We start from the raw sequence: 13646 nt of genomic DNA on the forward strand, positions 1-13646 counted from the left end.
ATATTTTTTTTTTTTTTTTTTTTTTTTTTTGCCCGCCTCCGCCTGGGCCACACCATACTCCTCACTTGCACCGCCTACGTCTGTCTCGTGACCCCGTCTGCCCTTGGTGTGGGACTACCCCTGATGTCATGGAACATTTCCTGCTTCAATGCCCACGCTTCCAATCTCAACATACTGTACTACGCTCCCAGCTCTCTGCCCTGGCCATCATAACACTGAACATGCCCACCCACCTTCCTGGCAGCCTCAGACGTCCACCCCTCCTAGCAACCTGTTGTCCTTCGCCTTACTTGTGCCTTCTTGAGGAAGACCAGCCAGCTACCTGTGATACCCACACAGAACTACCCCAGGGCTCATAAGGATCCATAGATCTTCGTGGCCTCTTTTGGATCCTTATGAGCCCTGGGGTAGTCCTGTGTGGGTATCACAGGCGTGGTAGCTGGCCGGTCTTCCTCAAGAAGGTACAAGTAAGGCGAAGGACAGCAGGTTACCAGGAGGGGTGGATGCCTAAGGCCGCCAAGAGGGTGGGCATGTCCAGTGTTGTGATGGCCATGGCGGAGAGCCAGGAGTGTAGTGCAGTATGTTGAGAGAGGATGCGTGGGCATTGAAGCAGGAAATGTTCCATGGCCTCAGGGATAGTCCTACACCAAGGGCATAAGGGGTCACGAGACAGATGTAGGCTGTGCAAGTGAGCACTGAGCATGGTGTGGCCCAGACAGAGGCGGGCGATGGCTGATGTGCCTTACTCTCCTTCCCGTGACTGACTGACTGTTTGAATCTTGTAATGGCGCTCATCCTCCCCACTGATGGACCCCCCATCCCTCACCCCCTTACTACCTGCGACCCGCGCGCCATCTGTTAGAAGCTAAGCTCCCTAATCAATTCCTACAGCCCACTCATTGAACCCGTATATCCTTATAGAATCCTTGATTCAAACAGTCAGTCAGTCACGGGAAGGAGCGCAAGGCGTATAAGCCATCGCCCGCCTCCGCCTGGGCCACACCAGGGCCCATTGAATTATAGGGTCCCTCCACGCGCAGGACTGGGTAGCCGTGGGCGGGACCAAAGCTCTGTGACGTCACGGGGAGCTCTGCTGGGAGGTGCGCTCTCTCTCTCTCTCTCTCTCTCTCTCTCTCTCTCTCTCCCAGCAGAGCTCCCCGTGACGTCACAGAGCTTTGGTCCCGCCCACGGCTACCCAGTCCTGCGCGTGGAGGGACCCTATAATTCAATGGGCCCTGGGCCACACCACACTCAGTGCTCACTTCCACCACTTACGCGGTGCAAGTGAGCACTGAGCATGATGTGGCCCAGGCGGAGGCAGCCAGAAAACGCATATATATATATACAGGTAGTCCTCGATTTATACGGTAGATGCGTTCCAGAAGGCACCATATAAAGTAAAAATCGTATAAAGTAAGGCATGAATACCCAACTCCCTAGACTTTTTCTTTTAGTATAAAAGAGCGGACCTGAGCTTTGTACAGTACCTCCAGCCCCTTTCCATCAAGCAGCCACACGATCCTCATGAGCGTGACTCCCAGCACATCCACTTTGTGCCTTGGTTGAACAGCCTCGCCCTCCAGGGCGAGGCTCAGGGCCATCCTTGCACCACCACCGCCACCACCACTAGACTTTGAAGGGTCATGGTCAAGACGGCCCCTGACCATGACGGCCACCCCCCAACGGCCCCATGTTTACCACGACCGCCCCACACTACAGACCACGGCAGCCTCAGTTTTTTTTTTTTTTTTTACCCGTAAGATGGTTTTAAATTATACTTGTTAATAGACTATCTTATACTAAGACAGATTGTATTAATAAATCAGTCACTCCCTACTCCTCTATCCCTCTCCCTCCTTCCTCACCCAGTGATAGGTACTGTACCACGTAATACCGTACGTGAGTGCTTACTTTTAATCACCGCAATAATGTTATCATGTAATGTTTATCAGTAAAAGAGAGTAGCTGCGGTGGCGAGTGGACTTGTTGTGTGTGCGCTCCGTTTTTGGCTGTGGTTTTTATAGTTAGCGAGTGGTGTTTGTGCTTGGTGTCTGTGTGTGGTGCTTTTGAGTGTTAGTGAAGTGAAAGTGTGTACTGCAAGTGTTAGATTAGAGTGAAATAGTGGTTAGAATCAGTGTTTGTGAGTTAAAAGTATTTTGGTAGAGCGAGGAGACTAGGCTTGTAACCGTCAAGTTGACCTTGAAAGAGGATTAGTTGACCTCACTTAGGCCCCCCCACCACCGCGGTTCCCCACCCGCCGTCACCAAGTATTTTTATTTGTTTGTGAGTTAACAGATTGTAAATTAGTATGGCGGTAGCTACTGAGGTATATCAGAGTGTGATTGAGTGCGTGAAAGAGAGTGTTGAGGTGGGATTGGGAGAGTTTGTTGTGTGTGAGATGTGTGGGCATGACAGGAAGGTCGTTGACTTTTCTGAGTGTATGGTGTGTAGGCTCAAGAGCGAGAATTTAGTTCTTTCTCTTGAGCACCGAGAATTGCGAGAGGAAATCAGAAAGCTAAGTGAGGGGAAAAGTGCGAACGAAGTTCTCATCTTTGAGTTGAAGGAGGAGGTTAAGAGGCTTGGGGAGGCAGTGGAAAAAATTAGGCAGGAGATCAGTGTTAGGCCGAAGGTTGGACCTTCTGAGGGCGACAGGGTGGCTTGGCCCTCTGTCGGGAAGAGCAGAGTGGGGAAGAGGGAGCAGGCGAGCCAGACTGGGAAAGATAGTAGTCAGGATGGGCAGAGATGGCAGGTTGCGAGGGAAGGAAAGCGGAGGCAGTTAGGGAGGATAGGACTAAACCTGTTGAGTGTGAAAATAGGTTCGGTTTGTTGGAGGGGAGGGAGAGTGAGAGTGGAGTGAATGAAGTGGTTGTGGTGAGTGAAAGGAGAAAGAAGGGGGTAGAGGAGAGGAGGAGGATGGTTGTGCCTAGCACACCTCAGGTGTGTGTGGTGGGTGACTCTCAGGTTAGGTATTTAGATAGCACTTTCTGTGGGAAAGACAGGGATAGGAGGACGAACGTGTGTATGCCTGGTGCAGGTGTGAAGGCAGTGAGTGAGGAGGTGCAGAAGAGGGTTGGGGGGATGGAGAGGGAGGGTGTAGTAGTTTTGCACGTAGGTGGGAACGATGTCAGAGCAGGTGGGTCGGAGGAGTTAGTGGCAAGATTTCGGGAAATGTTAGGCAAGATAAGGGAGAGTGGTAGGAGGTGTGTAGTGTCAGGAATCTTGCCTCGTGTGTATGTTAGCAGGAATGGTTGTCTAGAGCCATTGGTGTGAATGATCGGGTAAAAGGGATGTGTAAGGATGTGGGTGTCAGCTTTGTGGATGTATGGGATAGGTTCTATGGGCGAAGGGATTTGTATGCTAGGGATGGTGTGCATCTGAGTAGGAAGGGTGTGGATGTCTGGGGGGGGAGTTGGGATGGAGTGTAGGGGTGAGGTAGCAAATGCATTCCAGAAGAAAGATGCTAGACATAAATTAGATAGGATAAACAGAGATAGTGAAAAGATTAGGAAAGATTTCCAGGTGCAAATAGGAGAGAATAAGATTAGGATTCCAAATAAGGAGACAGCATCTAGGAAGGTAGCAGGACTTAAATGTTTTTATGTAAATGCCAGGAGTCTTAGGAACAAGAAGGACGAGTTATCTAGTTATATAGTTGAGGAGGACTTAGATGTTGTATGTGTCACAGAGGCATGGGTAAATGAGGAAAAGTTTAGGAAAATAGGAAAGAATATGAAGTAGATGGATACATTATGTATTTACACCAGAGAATTGGTAGGATAGGTGGAGGAGTAGTTATTTATGTAAAAAATCCTTCATTTCCAGTCAGGTTAATGGTATTAAGGTAGATAACAGAGTAGAGTCCTTATGGCTGGATGTTAGAGTAAACAAAAGTAAGGTTATTAGAGTAGGAGCTTTTATAGACCACCTAACCAGTCAGCAGATGTAGACAACCTTATGGTAGATGAGATAAATAGGGGTGTACTAGTCAGACAATTATCTTAGGGATTTTAATCTTAAGTCAGTAAACTGGGAGAGGATGGTAGGAGATGCTAGTGAAAATAAGTTTATGGAAAGTTTTCAGGATAACTATTTAGTGCAGATGGTAGATAAACCTACTAGGGGGAGGAAGGTTTTAGACATAGTACTAACAAATATTGAGCATTGTTTAAAGGAAGTTGAGGTAGGAGAGACTTTAGCAAACAGTGACCATCATATAATTAGATTTATCATTAATTCCAGTAGGGATAATATAGTGAATAAGACTAGAGTCCCAAACTATCAGAAAGGCAATTATGGTAGGTTACGTCAGTTATTAGGAGAGGTAAACTGGGAAGATAGTTTTGGAAATAAAACTGCACAGGAGATGTGGGATATTTTTAAGGTTGTAGTAAAGGGTATAGTGATGCAGTGTATCCCTTACAAAGATATAAGGCAGAGAAACAGGAAGCCATTATGGTGGACTCATGAGATAGGTAGCCAGATCAGAGAGAAGAAGAGGGCATACAGAGAGTTGCAGAAAAGTGGGAAGATGTAGATTTGATTAGGTACAGACAGGTCAGAGATGATTTGAGTAAGGTTATAAAAAAGTAAAAGGCAGGCAGAGATAAAACTAGCTAGAGCTGGGAGTAAAGATCCCAAAAATTATATAGTTATTACAAGGTCAGTGATAAAAGAAATAAGGATAGGATTGGACCACTCAGAAAAGATGGTGTAGTAGTGGATCAAAATGAAGACATAGTAGAATTATTGAATGAACAATTTTCTTCAGTATTTACTAGGAAAGAATAGGAAATCCTGTTACAAACAGTGCGACGAGTAGTTTAAGAGCTTTAGAAAATATTGATATAAAACCGGGAATTATTAGGAAATTTATTCTTGAACTAGACGATAGGAAAGCTAGTGGTCCTGATGAGCTACATGCCAGAGTACTTAGGGAGGGTGTAGACAGTATTTCTGAAGCACTTAAGTTAATCTTTGAAAGATCACTTAGGTTTGCTGAGATACCTCAGGACTGGAAGTTAGCTAATGTTACTCCAATATTTAAAAAGGTAGGAAGGATGATGCGAATAATTATAGACCGATCAGTTTAACTAGTATAGTATGTAAGATACTAGAGAAAATCATTAAGGGTAGTATTTGGGAGCATTTAAATGAGAATAGATTAATTAGAGATACCCAACATGGCTTTAGATCAGGGAGGTCCTGTCTTACAAATTTGCTCGATATCTTAGAATATATTACCAAGGAGTTAGATGATGGAAATAGCATAGATGTTATATATCTAGATTTTAGCAAGGCGTTTGATAAGGTACCGCATAGGAGGCTAGTGTACAAATTGAGACTACATGGGATAGGGGTAGGTTAGTTGATTGGATTAGTGAATGGCTTTCTGATAGGAAACAGAGAGTAGTATTAAATGGGGCAATGTCTGAGTGGAAGGAAGTGGTTAGTGGGGTACCCCAAGGATCAGTGCTAGGACCTCTTCTTTTCTTGGTGTACATTAACGATTTAGATATAGGAATTAGTAGCAAAGTATCAAAGTTTGCAGATGATACTAAGATAGCATGTGCAGTACAGGGTGAAAAGGACAATTACAGAATACAACGAGACCTGGACAGGCTGATAGCATGGGCAGACAGGTGGCAGATGGAGTTTAATTCTAAAAGTGTCAGGTTATGCATTTAGGTAAAGACAACACAAACTTTAACTATGAGATGGAGGGATGTTGGCTAGAGGCAGTAGAGGAAGGAAAGGATTTAGGAGTAGTGATAGACAGGACTATGAAATTTTCAAAGCAATGTTTAGAAGCAAGAAATAGGGCAAATAGGATCCTGGGTTTTATAAATAGAAATGTTAGTTATAAAAGTAAGGAAGTGGTGCGTAGCTTATATAATTCCTATGTTAGGCCCCATTTAGAGTATTGCATACAGGCCTGGTCACCCCACTATAGGCAGGATATCAACATGTTAGAAGCAGTTCAGAGAAGAGCAACTAGGATGATACCAGCATTAAAGCGCCTGGAGTATAGAGATAGATTAAAGGAATTAAACATGTTTTCATTTGAGAGGAGATGTATAAGAGGGGATATGATAGAGTTATTTAAAATGTTCTCAGATACAAACTACATAGATGTGAGATCTTTCTTTACCTTAGAGGAGGAAATAGGACTAGAAATCATGGCAGGAAGATTAGAAAGCAAGGCTGCAGGTTAGATATAAGAAAATATTTCTTTAGTCATAGGGTGGTAGACTTCTGGAATGCATTGCCAGAGACGGTTGTAAATAGCACTAGTTTGACAATGTTTAAAAACAGATTAGATAAGCACTTAAATTTATTAGATTTATAATTATGTATAGCACTGCATGATAGTTTTATAAGAAATTTACTATAGTTAAACAAGACATGATCCCCATGTATGGGGACCACAAATTGTAGAGGATTTCGCTGCAGGACTTAGCCCTGTTAATGGGTCAAATATTTAGAATTAGTATATAATGTATTGTGTACTTGTAAGTGTATCTTTAAGTACTGATGACGAGGTCGCTGTGCGACTGATACAGGATAACCTAGATGGGCCCTGGTGGCCCTTTGTTATCCTATTATTTATGTTATGTTATTATGTTATGTAAATTTCATACTCGTTGATACAATCTGTCTTAATTGTAAGATTGCAAAACATAATATCAAAACATTCGCTATTTAGCCAAGTGGCACCTCCTGCTGCTGGAGCAAGCCAGAAAGAGTCGTCGTCACCTCAAAAAACACAATGGACTATCATGTGTCTCTCAGAAATTTTAATATCATCTTACGGGTAAACGAAACCTTAAAATGCATAGGTGTGTATAACATTTTCTGCTTAGAAATGCATGTTCTCTCACCTCTTTCAATATTTACAGAAAGTCGTGTTACACCCTGGATACGTATAAGCACTATATGCGCTAGATACACCGGTGTACCAATACGTAATGGTTTTTAACGCTCCATACTATAAAACACTATCTCAGGAACACTGAGTTGCCATTCGCGGTTAATGTGTTAACATAATGAAAGAAATAAGAGGACAATATCCTAAAATTTGGTGTGGGGTCGTCATGGTAAACACAGGGCCGTCGTGGTCAAGGGCCGTCGTGGTCAGGGGCCGTCTTGACCAGGAAACGACTTTGAAAGATGTGTTCAAAATAAAATAATCTTTCATTGTACGTATACATCTTGCATTAAACACATTTCTGTTATACTTATTAATGCTTTTATTAATAAACTTATAAAGATATAAAAATGACGATGAAAAAGGGAAATGTTTAAACACAAAATTATTTTATTAACACCTTCCTCTGTTTTACTACTTCCTCTTCTGATGTGTCACCATTGTCGTCGTCTGTCTCCGATTCCGTTACTTGACTTGGTGTGTGCGATCTGAAGAAGCTTGTTATTGATTGCTGTTTTTCTTCCATTTTTTTCCATGACCCCTCTGATGACTGCGGTGCTTCTTTCAATATTTAGGTCATTTTCTTCGAGAATTTTCATTGATTGCGCCAACAAGCCCATACACTCAGACAAGTTGGTTGCTGTGAGGGCTCTTTTGGGCATATCACCGCCAGCTGGAGATGCAGACGGGCGCTTGGGAGCCATGGTAAACACTGGGACCGAGAAAGGAAGATGTTGCCACAACCACGCGTAGGTGAACAATGATGCTGCTTGGCGCACAGCCAAGGTGAGAGGGATGCAGGTAGCGGGAAACAGCTAGCTAGTGACACCTTGTGGCTGCATTTCTGAATTAAATCGCCGCACGAATTTTAACTTTCTTGAAACCGTATAATTCTGAGGAATTCGTACAATGTGATGAATAATCCCTATTTTTGGACACCGTTTAACTCTGAATTCGTATAAAGTAAATTCGTATAAATCGAGGACTACCTGTATATATATAAATAAACAAATATATATATATATATATATATATATATATATATATATATATATATATATATATATATATATATATATATATATATATATTGTGTTTCACTGTTTGATCTGCTGCAGTCTCTGACGAGACAGCCAGACGTTACCCTACGGAGCGAGCTCAGAGCTCATTATTTCCGATCTTCGGATAGGCCTGAGACCAGGCACACACAACACACCGGGACAACAAGGTCACAACTCCTCGATTTACATCCCGTACCTACTCACTGCTAGGTGAACAGGGGCTACGCGAGAAAGGAGACACACCCAAATATCTCCACCCGGCCGGGGAATCGAACCCCGGTCCTCTGGCTTGTGAAGCCAGCACTCTAACCACTGAGCTACCGGGCGTGTATGTGTGTGTGTGTGTGTGTGTGTGTGTGTGTGTGTGTGTGTGTGTGTGTGTGTGTGTGTGCGTGTCTGTGTGTGTGTGTGTGTGTGTGTTTTATTTGCCTTATAAGTTCGTAACCGCGAGAGAATGCAGGGAAAAATGGGGGGGGGGTGGGAAGCATGGGAGAAATCTTAAGTAGCTCCTGAAAACGTTTTCTATGAAAGTACTCGCCTCTAACAGATGGCAGCACCGTCGTTTTCCTCCAAACTATAACCCACACCACAACTTAATCTCTGTATATTCCTTGGGTTTTGAAACTACGCGGCAACTCCGGTATCCCAAGTTTCACATATCTTTGCACAGTCCTTTCACTCACTCTAGACAGAAAAGAAGGGTTGATGGCCTTAAGTTCTTTGCTGTGTATGCGAGGCTAGGCCTTAAGCTGTCTTCGAATAATGTTCAGAGTTCTCTGGGTCAAACTGCGCTTACGCTCTTCAGGTGGTAGCGAAGCATCTCTTTCTCCCTTACGATAAATTTTGGTCCAACGTTGAACAGTTCTGAGTTATGCCAGTGTTCGCGGCAATTTCTTGATTTGACTTATTCTTCCTCACAAAAGCACAAATAACTGAGATTTGGGCCCTACTAATTCAAATTCAAGCACACGAGCAGCAGGCGAACGTTGAATGGGGCTCACGTGACTTATATGCGCGTCCAAGACCAAAATAAGCCAACCGGATGGAAGACCTTGTATATCTGTGGGTATACCTGTTGTGAGGGTGTGGCGGAGGTCTGGATAAGGAGTGGCGGGGAGGACTTAAGAGGAAAGGGAAACGGAGATAGTGTGCTCTGCTCTGCTTCTGCGTCACGTCCTCAGTTCTTTCCTACTACACGCTTCTCGATACACACTGTTACTTGTCACCACTAATCACCACAACCTGTTACCAATCTCGCACCACGCCAGGCACAAGTTCCTTCACGACCTCATGATAAGTCGCTGCCATTGTAAAAGCTATTTTAGTTTACTTATTTCAAGGCACTGAGTATCTATTGCAAAATATGATGCTCTAAATGCATCTGCAGAATGAATGGACCATCAATGAAACTAATAATTTCATTAAACTAAACCTATCCTAAATTATTAATCTAGTTACATTAGCTTTTTGGTTCATCCCCTTCACCGCATCTCCGTTACTTTAAGAGAATTCTAGCTGAAGGGTACTATTTTCAGTTCTAGTGACAAGTTAATAGAACTTCTTCGTTAACAGGATAAACACTCATATGAACCCAGCTAATAATCTCTATGGCATTTGAAAACAGTCGTAGTGATACAGCAAAGCGTTTCATAGTAGTTACCTACACAGGTATGGCGAGACATGGTGCTATGCCATGTCTAAATTTCTTCTACGAGAAGTTTGGACTGAGGCTTCCGAGAACAATTTGGACTTACATCAACTAGCTTATGAAATGTTATTGAATGTATGTAATTATTGACAAATAAGAAATTTGGCACGACACTGACTTATCGCGCCAGCCAACAGACAGTACCGTAGCCTATTGTCACTGTCATGTGCACAAGTGTCTGTGTAAAAGTGTAATGAGCTTCACACTCTTGTTTTCTTTGCTCAGAGTAGTGTATGTATGACTAATTATTAAGGTACTGAAATCCCAACCAAACCAAGTAAGATCGTGTCATTATGAGTATATAAAACATCAGTTGTCTTATATTATTATTATTATTATTATTATTGTTATTTATCGCATATCTGAAACCTACGAGTAAGCCTCAGTTTCACACAATATGGATATTATCATTCTTCACTTCTACATTTATAAGTAAAAATGTATACTGCGAATTCAAGTATATTTTGGTAGTGTAGAGGAAATTATTAAGAGTTATTCAGGTAAAATTTCAATGAGAAACGTTTACTATAACTGACTACGGTAATTCATTCCCTACTACTGTTATCCCACCGGCATAGTAGAGAGCATCCTAGTAGGAATTATGCATGTTTTGACACCAAGATAGACGTCATCCAAACTGTAATGTGTGTGTGTGTGTGTGTGTGTGTGTGTGTGTGTGTGTGTGTGTGTGTGTGAGAGAGAGAGAGAGAGAGAGAGAGAGAGAGAGAGAGAGACGGGGGCGGAGTGGGAGCGTTACATCAGTAGATAGGGAGGTGGTGTGAAAAATGTAAAATTTTTCTCCTGCTAATAATGTACTCGTAGTGTTGTTAGTCACTAGAACCGTAAAAAATCATTCTTGAAAACTCGTGTAACTGAGAGAGAGAGAGAGAGAGAGAGAGAGAGAGAGAGAGAGACCTAAGCGTTTTTTAATGGGAGCATTCTAAAGTAGCTCAGCAGCATATACTACGCTGGTTCGTGTTTGTTGGCAGGTAACACGATCTAACTGAAGTTTTTGTTCATAAAGCTATTTCACCGGCCGTCATGTGGGCAGTGTTTGGAGCGAGGCAGATCCTTGAGGGGGTAACATAGCTAAGGTTACACTGTCTGTTACGGTGAAGTAAAGGTGTTTAAATTTTGGTTATATAAGGGTGTGTGGAGCCAAAACACCACACAACACACTTGATATATAACAAACATCCCAAACTCACCCAAACACGACCAGAACTCATTTTAAACGCCCAAAGTACGTACATCAAACTAACCACACTATCAACATATGCCCCAACACACCCACACTTACCCAAAAGACTTCAAACACTCAAAACACTATGGAACACCTCAAACTTCCCCCCAAACACACCCAAATACTCAAAACACTCCATAACACCACAAATATATAAAATAACCCCAAAATTATTCAACACTCAAAACACCCGGAATACATCCGCCCCCCAAAAAAATAACTCGATATACACTCAAACACTTACAATAACCAAAATGTATAAAAAAAAGTCAAATACAGCAAATTTTGTTTTGACCATGTCGAGATCTTGATAACAGATTGTCAGCAAACTTTTGCACACCACTCAAGTCTGCAAGTCACAATAATCTTCTCTGTATAAGTCCCAACTAAGTAGTGCATGTTTACTTACAGCTACCATAAACCTATCACGGTTTTCTGAGGCCCTAGGAAATGCATTACTTACCATGTTGATAACTCCAATGCTTACCATCCACATCCCAATTGCTGAAGGTTAATAATACTAGGATACCTGTTGCTGATCATTTAATGTTTCTAATGGAACTCCTTTGTGTCTGACATTGGTTCAAGATGATGAGTGGCGGGGCGGGGCGGGTTGGGGCAGGGCCGAGCTTAAATCGCTATACCAACGCCATCAGTACGTGGGACTTACAGGCTTGTGGTATTATTATCGGGAACATAAAATAATATAATATTAATAATGATAATGATAATAATAAATTCCACGCTCCTGCTTGTACCCAGCGTGATGAGCGGACCGAGACGGCTGAGAGCGTGTGGAAAAGGTTGAGAGGAGGCTGGCGATAGGCCAAACAAGGTAGTAGTCTATACTGAGGCATCAGCAGCAGCAAGAGAGTACCTGTTTTGATATGTGTGGCTGGAAGTGATGTGTGGGTAAACTTCACCCATAGCAGTGTGTGTGTGTGTGTGTGTGATTCACTGTTTGATCTGCTGCAGTCTCTGACGAGACAGCCAGACGTTACCCTACGGAACGAGCTTAGAGCTCATTATTTCCGATCTTCGGATAGGCCTGAGACCAGGCACACACCACACACCGGGACAACAAGGTCACAACTCCTCGATTTACATTCCGTACCTACTCACTGCTAGGTGAACAGGGGGCTACATGTGAAAGGAGACACACCCAAATATCTCCACCCGGCCAAGGAATCAAACCCCGGTCCTCTGGCTTGTGAAGCCAGCGCTCTAACCAGAGCTACCGTGTGTGTGTGTGTGTGTGTGTGTGTGTGTGTGTGTGTGTGTCTACGCGTTTGTGTGTGGGCGCATCTGCGTCAGCATGTGTCTGTGTGTCTGTCAGTCACTAGCCAACGAGCAAGTTCCTCATGAAAGGTCTTGCCTTGTAAAACAAGGACTGGGAGACTAAAAGACAGTGGTGATGGTGGTAGTGGTAATTGGTGGGAAAGCCCTCCCTTCCCCTCCACTCATGTGATGAGAGGAAATAATTAATTTGGGTCATGAATCAAAGTAATGGACAAAACACAATCTACTACAAAACTCGAGGGTGGGTCGGGCACGAGTCTGTGCTGTTGACTCATTCTGTACAAGAAATATCGCAAAAGGCAATACAAATTTTTCCACTTTTTTCCATTGGTATAAAAAAGAAAACAGCTCAGACTCTGCCATGTTTTCTATAAAAAATAAGTAATGAGGAAAAATTGTCTTTGCTCAAACCATATTAGGTAAACTTTGCTATTCACAAGTATACATACAATTATGTACCATTTTTATCTGATAAAAAACAAGTCCACTTGCAAGTCGCAGATATACAGACCATTACTACACTTTTGTCTAGTCTATAAACTAAACTCTGTGTGACACCACTACAGTCAGGTAAAAATAGACCAATATTATGGAACACATACTTACATCATTAGTGGTCACACACTATTCACATTAATGATAAACTGACTCCTTTGGACTTTTGTTATAGTAATAATAAGGTGCCCATGCACAGTTGTATTCCCCTTGACAGTAGTCATGTAGCTTGTATTTGGCAGGAAAATGTGTATAAGAGTAGCTGATATCACAAAGGCAAATTAAACATTCTGAACCTCCCACTTTTGGTGAATTGTAAAAACTTTGCATAATCAAGTACAGTTCAAATATTGAACATTTGTGCTCAAACTGAGAAAAGATGGGCTAAACCTAGCAAACGTGTCCTAAATCTTCTGGTCCTTTCAAATTTCTAAAAAATTGCACTGTCAAAATGTTGAAATCAATAGACAATAAGTTTAAAACTGGTCAATGGTCAAGGTAATTTTTCCTTAAAAAAAAAAAAAAAAAAAAAAAAAAAAAAAAAAAAAAAAAAAAAAAATATATATATATATATATATATATATATATATATATATATATATATATATATATATATCATAAATACATATACATATGAACTAGTAAGAAGGAGCCTCCATGGTGTGAGTACGTCTACACTGGCAACACTGACTCTCACAACCAGTGCTGGGGGATGGGGGGCCTCTCCTTTGCTTTGCTGTTCTGCTCTCTTCTGCTTCCTCAATAAATAGAAAAGAAACTATTGGTGGTGAAAATGTACTGTACAATAAATAATAAATAAATTCACGCCGACTCATTACCATCGCATGGGCGTCGTCCTCCTCGGAGCACTAAATGTTGCCGGTCAACCAATGCTCTGGTACAAAACTGGTTGTA

The sequence above is a fragment of the Portunus trituberculatus genome, chromosome 33, assembly GCF_017591435.1.
Source record: "Portunus trituberculatus isolate SZX2019 chromosome 33, ASM1759143v1, whole genome shotgun sequence".
Taxonomy (NCBI): Eukaryota; Metazoa; Arthropoda; class Malacostraca; order Decapoda; family Portunidae; genus Portunus; species Portunus trituberculatus.